The sequence below is a fragment of the Suricata suricatta genome, chromosome 4, assembly GCF_006229205.1.
Source record: "Suricata suricatta isolate VVHF042 chromosome 4, meerkat_22Aug2017_6uvM2_HiC, whole genome shotgun sequence".
In the NCBI taxonomy this organism is placed as follows: Eukaryota; Metazoa; Chordata; class Mammalia; order Carnivora; family Herpestidae; genus Suricata; species Suricata suricatta.
The window spans coordinates 10,374,198-10,381,052 of NC_043703.1; the positions used below are offsets into that span (position 1 = coordinate 10,374,198).

Here is a 6,855-nt window from a genome sequence, read left to right on the forward strand (position 1 = left end):
GGGTGGGGACACCTCGTTGGGGGTGTGTGTCGGGGTGGGGGGCGTGGAGGAACAGCTTGGGGCCGCGTACCAGGTGTGCTTACTGAGAGGCAGCAGAATCCCCGAATGGCTCTGCTCATTTATTTAGTGGACTCCAGTCATCCCCAAGTCAAGTCTTACCTTCCAGATTGCTTGATCGTAGACACTGGATGTGATGAACTTGGCTTATGCAGCAGTCACCCCTGCCAGCTTCAGCAGCAGCTGCACGTCCAGTTTCTGTATCTGAAGAAGTTAGAAGTTTGTGGACTGTACAACTCTCCTGATGTATCACAATCAGTGATTAATATCTGGGGGGATGGGGAGAGAGAGAAGACACCAGGGATGATTTCTTCTGGAATTTCCTCAGTTCCTTGGCCTCCTTGAGGTTTTTCCAGAGTTTCTCAAGACACAGGTGTGGTCCAGGGCTGCCGAGACTTTCCTGTTATTGTCATATACTAATGCTGGTTCCTTGGTGTCTCCTGTAAGTTAATCTCTTATTGATAAAGAAGAGTAGACTGCTTATTCAGAATGTTGCGTCTGCTGAGGCTGGTGATATGGAAATCTCGGGGCTGGTAAACGGCGGGCAGGTGCAGAGGGGGGGTTCCCATGGGCCAGATCCAACCTGTTAGCTCTTCTCAGGTGACCTGCAAGCTAAGAATGATTTGGGTGTTTTTTTTGAAATACACATTGAGCCATTGCTACCTAATTTAATGACCGTGTGTTCAGGCAAATTTTAAGAATGATTTTTTACAGTTGTTTTTGATCATTTCAAAAATGGTAGTTTCTTTTTTTCCTCCATAATTAAATTTTCACAACACCTCCCAACCACAAATATTACAAAAGAAAGTTTAAAAAAAATCACATTTTACAGATCTTAAACTTGTCTTCAGCATTTAGCCTGAAGGTCTCACCATCCTCAAAAACTGCTTCTCCTGCTAAACTCATGAGCTAAAAGTTCTATCCAAGTAGTGAAAAGATGGTCTTTGCTAGCCCATGGTCATTCTCTTGTTTTGGTTTTAAGTTTATTTATTTTGAGAGAGAAAGAGCAGAAACAGGATAGAGGCAGAGGGAGGAGAGAGAATCCCAAGCAGGTGCCACCCTTGATCTCTTGATCTCAGGGACGTGAGTTCGAGCCCCACATTGGGTGTGGAGATTACTTAAATTAATAAATAAACTTAAAAAGAAATAGCCGGGAGGTATATTCAGTTCTGTCAACAAATTGTTAAATTATTAGGCATGATAATGGCATCACAGGTATGTTTTGATAACAGTAGTTTTAGAGACACACGGTGAAATATTTATGGATGAAATGGTATGATGTCTGCGAAATGCTTCAGACTCATCTGAGGGGAGGCAGGAAGCATGCGGCCAGATTGGCCAGAAGTCGGTCATTGTTTAAGCTAAGTAGGGGGACGTAAGGCTCCCTATTGCCATACCTCCACTTTGGATGTTTTTTAGTGGTGTTTTTTTTTTTTTTAATAGTTGTTTTAAAAGGCCAGGTGAGTCACCAGATTAAGCACCAGCAGATTTTAGTGACATGCTTTTTTAATCTAAAGCATTGTGTTTATCTCAGACATCCAGATGATCTTTTTCTAAGGATGCTTTTTTTCCTTCCAACATTACATGAAACAACTGGATAGTTAATGATGTGGGGCTGTCCCTGAGGCCTGAGGTTCTGCCTCGCCCAAGGTCTCTGTAGGTTTGGAAGACACCCATTTAGAAGACTGAACAGCATCTCCTTCTTTTCTCCTGCCTGTAACTCCCAAGTGCCGCCCATCCCCGCAGCGCCAGTGGGCCTACCTCACCGCAACCTGTACTCGCGGGATTCCGAAAGAGTTCCTAACACAGCTTGCCTTTCAAGCCATACTGTCCTAAGGTGAAAACAGCCCCGAGACCAGATTCTTGTGATTTTTAATGTCCTAGGTATTAGTGGGAGTTCCCTACCGAAGCTAGGTTATATATTAGTAGTAAGCAAGACTGAGTTATATTTTTTAAATCCCAGTAGACTTTCCCCCTTATTTTTATTGTGATAAGATAAACATAACATCAAATTGAACATTTTAACCATTTATAAATGTACCAGTTCAGTGCGTTAAATATATTGTTCAGCCATCACCACTGTCCATCTCCAGAATATTTTCATCTTGCAAAACTGAAACTCTGTACCCATTAAACAGCAACTCCCTGCTCCCCCTTGCCTAGGCCCTGGAGACCACCATCCTACTTTCTGTTCAAGAGTTTGAGTGTTCTAGGTACCTCATAGTACCTAGTGGATTCGTGCAGTATTTGTCCTTTTGTGTCTGGCTTATTTCACTGAGCATAACACCCTCAGGGGTCATCTGTGTGGTAGCAAGTGTCAGAATTTCTTTCAAGGTGATTAATTCCATTGTATGTATATACCATGATTTATTTATCTGCCAGTGGGCATTTGGGTTGTTTCTACCTGTTGGCTACTGGGAGTAGTGCTTTGAACATTGGTGTACCCAATAGACTTTTTCAAAAAAAGAACAACAGATTTCTTTTAACCCTTATTTTTTCTCTACAAAATGATTTAGGCAGGGTTATAAACTCTTCTAGCACAAGCTGTGTTGTTTTGATGTTCTAGGCATCGTACCTAGAACATCCATATAGAAACTTCCCGTAGTTTCCAAGGGTGGACTGGAGAGGGCCTGTGAGATTTTTCACTCGCTGCCCCTCCCTCAGCCCATCCTGCACAGGCTGACACGGGGCACAGTGGGTCTTGGAGCGTCAGTTCTCTCCACCTGCAGCTCCGCTGAGACACAGCGGAAGGGTGACCCCAGTGGCCCCAGCTACCCTGACCCCCTGTTGTTACCATTATTTTATCCTCCGGAGATAAAACCACCAGTTTTCTTGTGACTCGCCATATTTCTGAGAGAGCAGAGAGGTTAGGGACAGCAGAATAGAACAGCTTCAAGTACAGAGAATACTGGTGGTAACTTCTTCCTGAGAATGAAAGTTAACTTAGCACTAAGTCATGTCCAGCTCTTCATGGGGTCAGGATCTCCCCCCTGTGATGATTATAAAACTCTTAAGACACTCGTGGCCCCACGGAGCTGGTAGAAGGAGCAGGAGGGATGAGAGAGTGCTCCTGGCCAGCCTCATTGATTACCATCTTGTGACTTTTCCATAAGACCCAGTCAGAATGGGGGAGGGGGCGTGGGGGAGGGGGTCCATTTTATACTCCCTCTTATGCTCATTTTAGACAGTGGTACTTTATGTTCTTAAGTTGCCAAGTAAATCTGCATTTGCAATTACGGAGGATGACTTATCCATCATATTTCTCCTAAAGAAAATTAAAAATTTAATCTGCTGGCCTTTCTCAAAGACAACTCTAAAGTTGTAATGAAGAATCAATCATTTTATTAATTTAACACATCCCTCCCTTAAAGACTCTATCCCCTATCGTGATTGCATATCAAAGACATCAGAAGTGTTTTTTGAAGAAAATACTAAATGTTGATAGATTTTAACATGTGGGACACGTAATTTAGTAGATAGAATGAAACCTCTCACTACTTCTAAAGATTACTCAGATGGAATAACGAAAACCCATCAGGAGACTAGAAGTTCTTCTACCAAGTGTGAACTGATACATTTATTAGCCTCCTTTAGTGTGGTGAAGAGAATGGTGAAGAACTAAAGGCATCTTATGTTCTTTCCCCGGTTCCTTTAGTATTGACCTTTCCCCCTTTTCATTTCACAAAGGTACATATTCTGACCTATGCATCCATGTTAAATTCATTTGTAAATTACAAAATTATCTCCAAGAGCCATCTCTACAGAAAATACATTTGTAATAAAACCTTTGGAAACTAATACCAAAAGTAAAAACGCCTTAATGAGTGACGGCTTTTCAACTAATACATTGGTTTGTGAGACATTGGTGAAGTGCACGTATTCCAGTCTTGATGGAACCGTGTTAACTGGAGTAGCAGCATGACCTTCCCTTTTTGGTCCAGTAGCATTCTCTTGACATTTATTAGGTTTGCTTTAAAAATGGAAAGAGATTGTTAGGGCTTTAATTTCACATGTGTAAGTGTTTTCTAGAAAGTTAACCTGGAAATATTTGATGCCTGCACACAGATAGCAGTGGTAGATGTGGCTTCTGCGGAGAGCCTTTTAAGAATCTGAACAGATTTTCATTAGGTTGAAGTTCCTTAGAGCAGAAGACAGATGGGTCAATTAGGAAGAAGGTTTTCTGTTGACCACATGTCTGCAGGCCACCCCACCTTCCCAGGATCTGTTTTCCTGTTCACTTGAACCCCCTTCAGGAAAAGTCGAGGGTAAATGAAAATGAGGCCTGTGACCCTGCTTCCAGACTGGAATGAATGGCATTTCACAGTCTCCGTCAGCTTATTTAGTCATTGGAAGATATAAAACGGTGAGGTTGCCCCTCTCCATGCATCCAGCCTCCGTGACTTGACCCTGCAAGTTATTCTTGGCTGTGGTCTTTTGTGTCCTTTCTGTCCTCTGACTTATCCACCTGCCCACGTTGGCTTTGAGTTACAGATCATAGTCATTTTTTTCCCCCTTGGGAGTTTAAAGTAGGTGGTTGAAAACACCCATCTCTCAAGCTGTACTGTCTGTTGTTTTGCGTTGGTTTTCACTGCTATTTTCAGGTCCTACTCGTTGTTTTCACATCACAGAGTATGGATGGAATGATTGAATTCTGCCTCCCAAGTTCCTTGTGGGTCTGGAGGCACAGAGCAAGCTGGATTCGAAGAGAAGACTTCCACTCAGTTACTAGCTTCCCTGGGGGAAGCCCCATGTCTAAAACCATGTCTGATGCCTCCCACAAGGCTCTGCACCCTGAGCTGCACCTGCTGTAGTCTCAGGAGCAAGTAGAGCAGGGCAGGCCCTGGTGAGCTGGCAAGCGGTGCCCAGCCCTGTCCCCCACTTGCTCCATCTACATCATGCAGCCCCCTAAGCTCTGCCAGGCACCTCCCCCTCCCCACTCCCAAATCCCCCTTTGTCTCCGTATCCTCACCAACTCTGGTGGAGTCTTTCCTAGTCTTAGTTGATAGAGGCACTATGTTTTCGGCCACTTTTCTCCATTTCATATTTTTTATACTCCTTTTTAAATATACTAAGCATAGAATCTACATTGTTTGTAGAGAACTCTCTAGAATAATCCTTACACATCATGGTATTGTTCAACTTCATACCTATGGTGGCTAAGAGCCTTTTTAAGGAAGAGCAAAACTTTCAGGGGCGCCCGGATGGCTCTGTTGATTGGGCATCCAACTCTTGATTTTGGCTCAGTTCATGATCCCAGGGTCATGGGATCAAGCCCTGAGTCAGGCTCTGTGCTGAGTGTAGTGCCTACTTAAGACTCTCTCTCTCAATTAAAATTAAGTAAATAAAGAGGAGCAAGACTTTCATAAACTAAGAATACCGTCATAAAGAAGAAGCAGTAAGAACCCCATATGCAAAGTTGATTCTGGTCAAGCATCCATGATAAGACTTTTTCTGATTCTGTTCTAAAATAGTATACAGGCTTATCAATTTTTTCATTCATTCTTTCACCAATAATTAACCAAACTCTGTGTACCAGGCCCTGTGTCCTGTATTGGGGATACAAAAACTAGAAAGACACAGTCAATGCCTCAAAGGGCTCACGGTCCAGTATATTTTCATTTAAATGAAGCTTTTGGTATTCAGAATGCTCAAGGGGTGAAATGTTCTAGTTTTCCATACGTCCTTGTTAACTTTTGCCATACCTCACAGTGGGCTCTCAACAAGTATTCACTTCTTGACATAGTGTATTTATACAGAATTGATGACTATGACCTTTGTATTCTTAATTTCTTTATTTTCTTTGAAATGTGCATCTTTTTTTAAAATTTTTTAAGTGAGATATAATTGACATATAACATTTTATTAGTTTTAGGTGTACTAAATAATGACTCTATATTTGTGTATATTGTGAAATGGTCACCACAATAAGTGTAGTGAGCATCCACCATCATATTTTTTTTAATGTTTACTTATTTACTTTTGAGAGAGAGAGGGAGAAAGATTGAGAGCAGGGGAAGGGCAGAGAGAGAGAAGGAGAGGGAGACTCCCAAGCAGGCTCTACACTGTCAGCACAGAGTCCAACACAGGGCTTGAACTCACAGACTGCAAGATCATGACCCAGTTGAGATCAAGAGTTGGACGCTCAACCAACTGAGCCCCCCAGGTGCCCCATTCATCACTATATATAGTTACAACTTTTTTTTCTTATGATGAGAACTTTTAAGATCTATTCTCTTAGCAACTTTTAAATTTGCATTATTGTCTTGTTAACGTTACATCCTCAGGACTTACACCGGGACATTTTTACCTTTTGGCCACTTTGATCCACTTTGCCTACCTCTACCGTCCTCTGGCAACCACCAGTTCTTCTATGTGGGAGCTTGTTTTTTAATTCTACACATAGGTGAGATCATGCCATATTTGTTTTCTCTGACTGATTTTACTTAGCACACTGCCCTCAATGTCCAAACATGTTGCAAATGGAAGGATTTTTTCTTTTTTACATCCAAGTAATTCCATTTTATTTAGACTGTGTATGTGTATATATATATACACACAGTATATATTTTACATATACTATATACTTTATAGTATTTTATAGTATTATATACTATAGAGTAATATGCTATACTGTATAATGGTATTACATAGTATATAGTAAAATATCATAGTATGTAGTATACAGTGTGCATATAATATATAATACTACATAGTATTATAGCATGTATATACTATATATTTTATAGTGTATATATATAATACATATAGTATCTTATGTATATAAAATGTGTGTGTGTA

General features: G+C 41.3%; 1 protein-coding gene across 1 annotated transcript in view; it reads left to right on the forward strand.

The window, feature by feature from the left end:
- The window catches only part of TMTC4 (transmembrane O-mannosyltransferase targeting cadherins 4), a 54,186-nt gene that overhangs the window by 9,895 nt on the left and 37,436 nt on the right, over positions 1 to 6,855 (forward strand). The window lies entirely within an intron of this gene.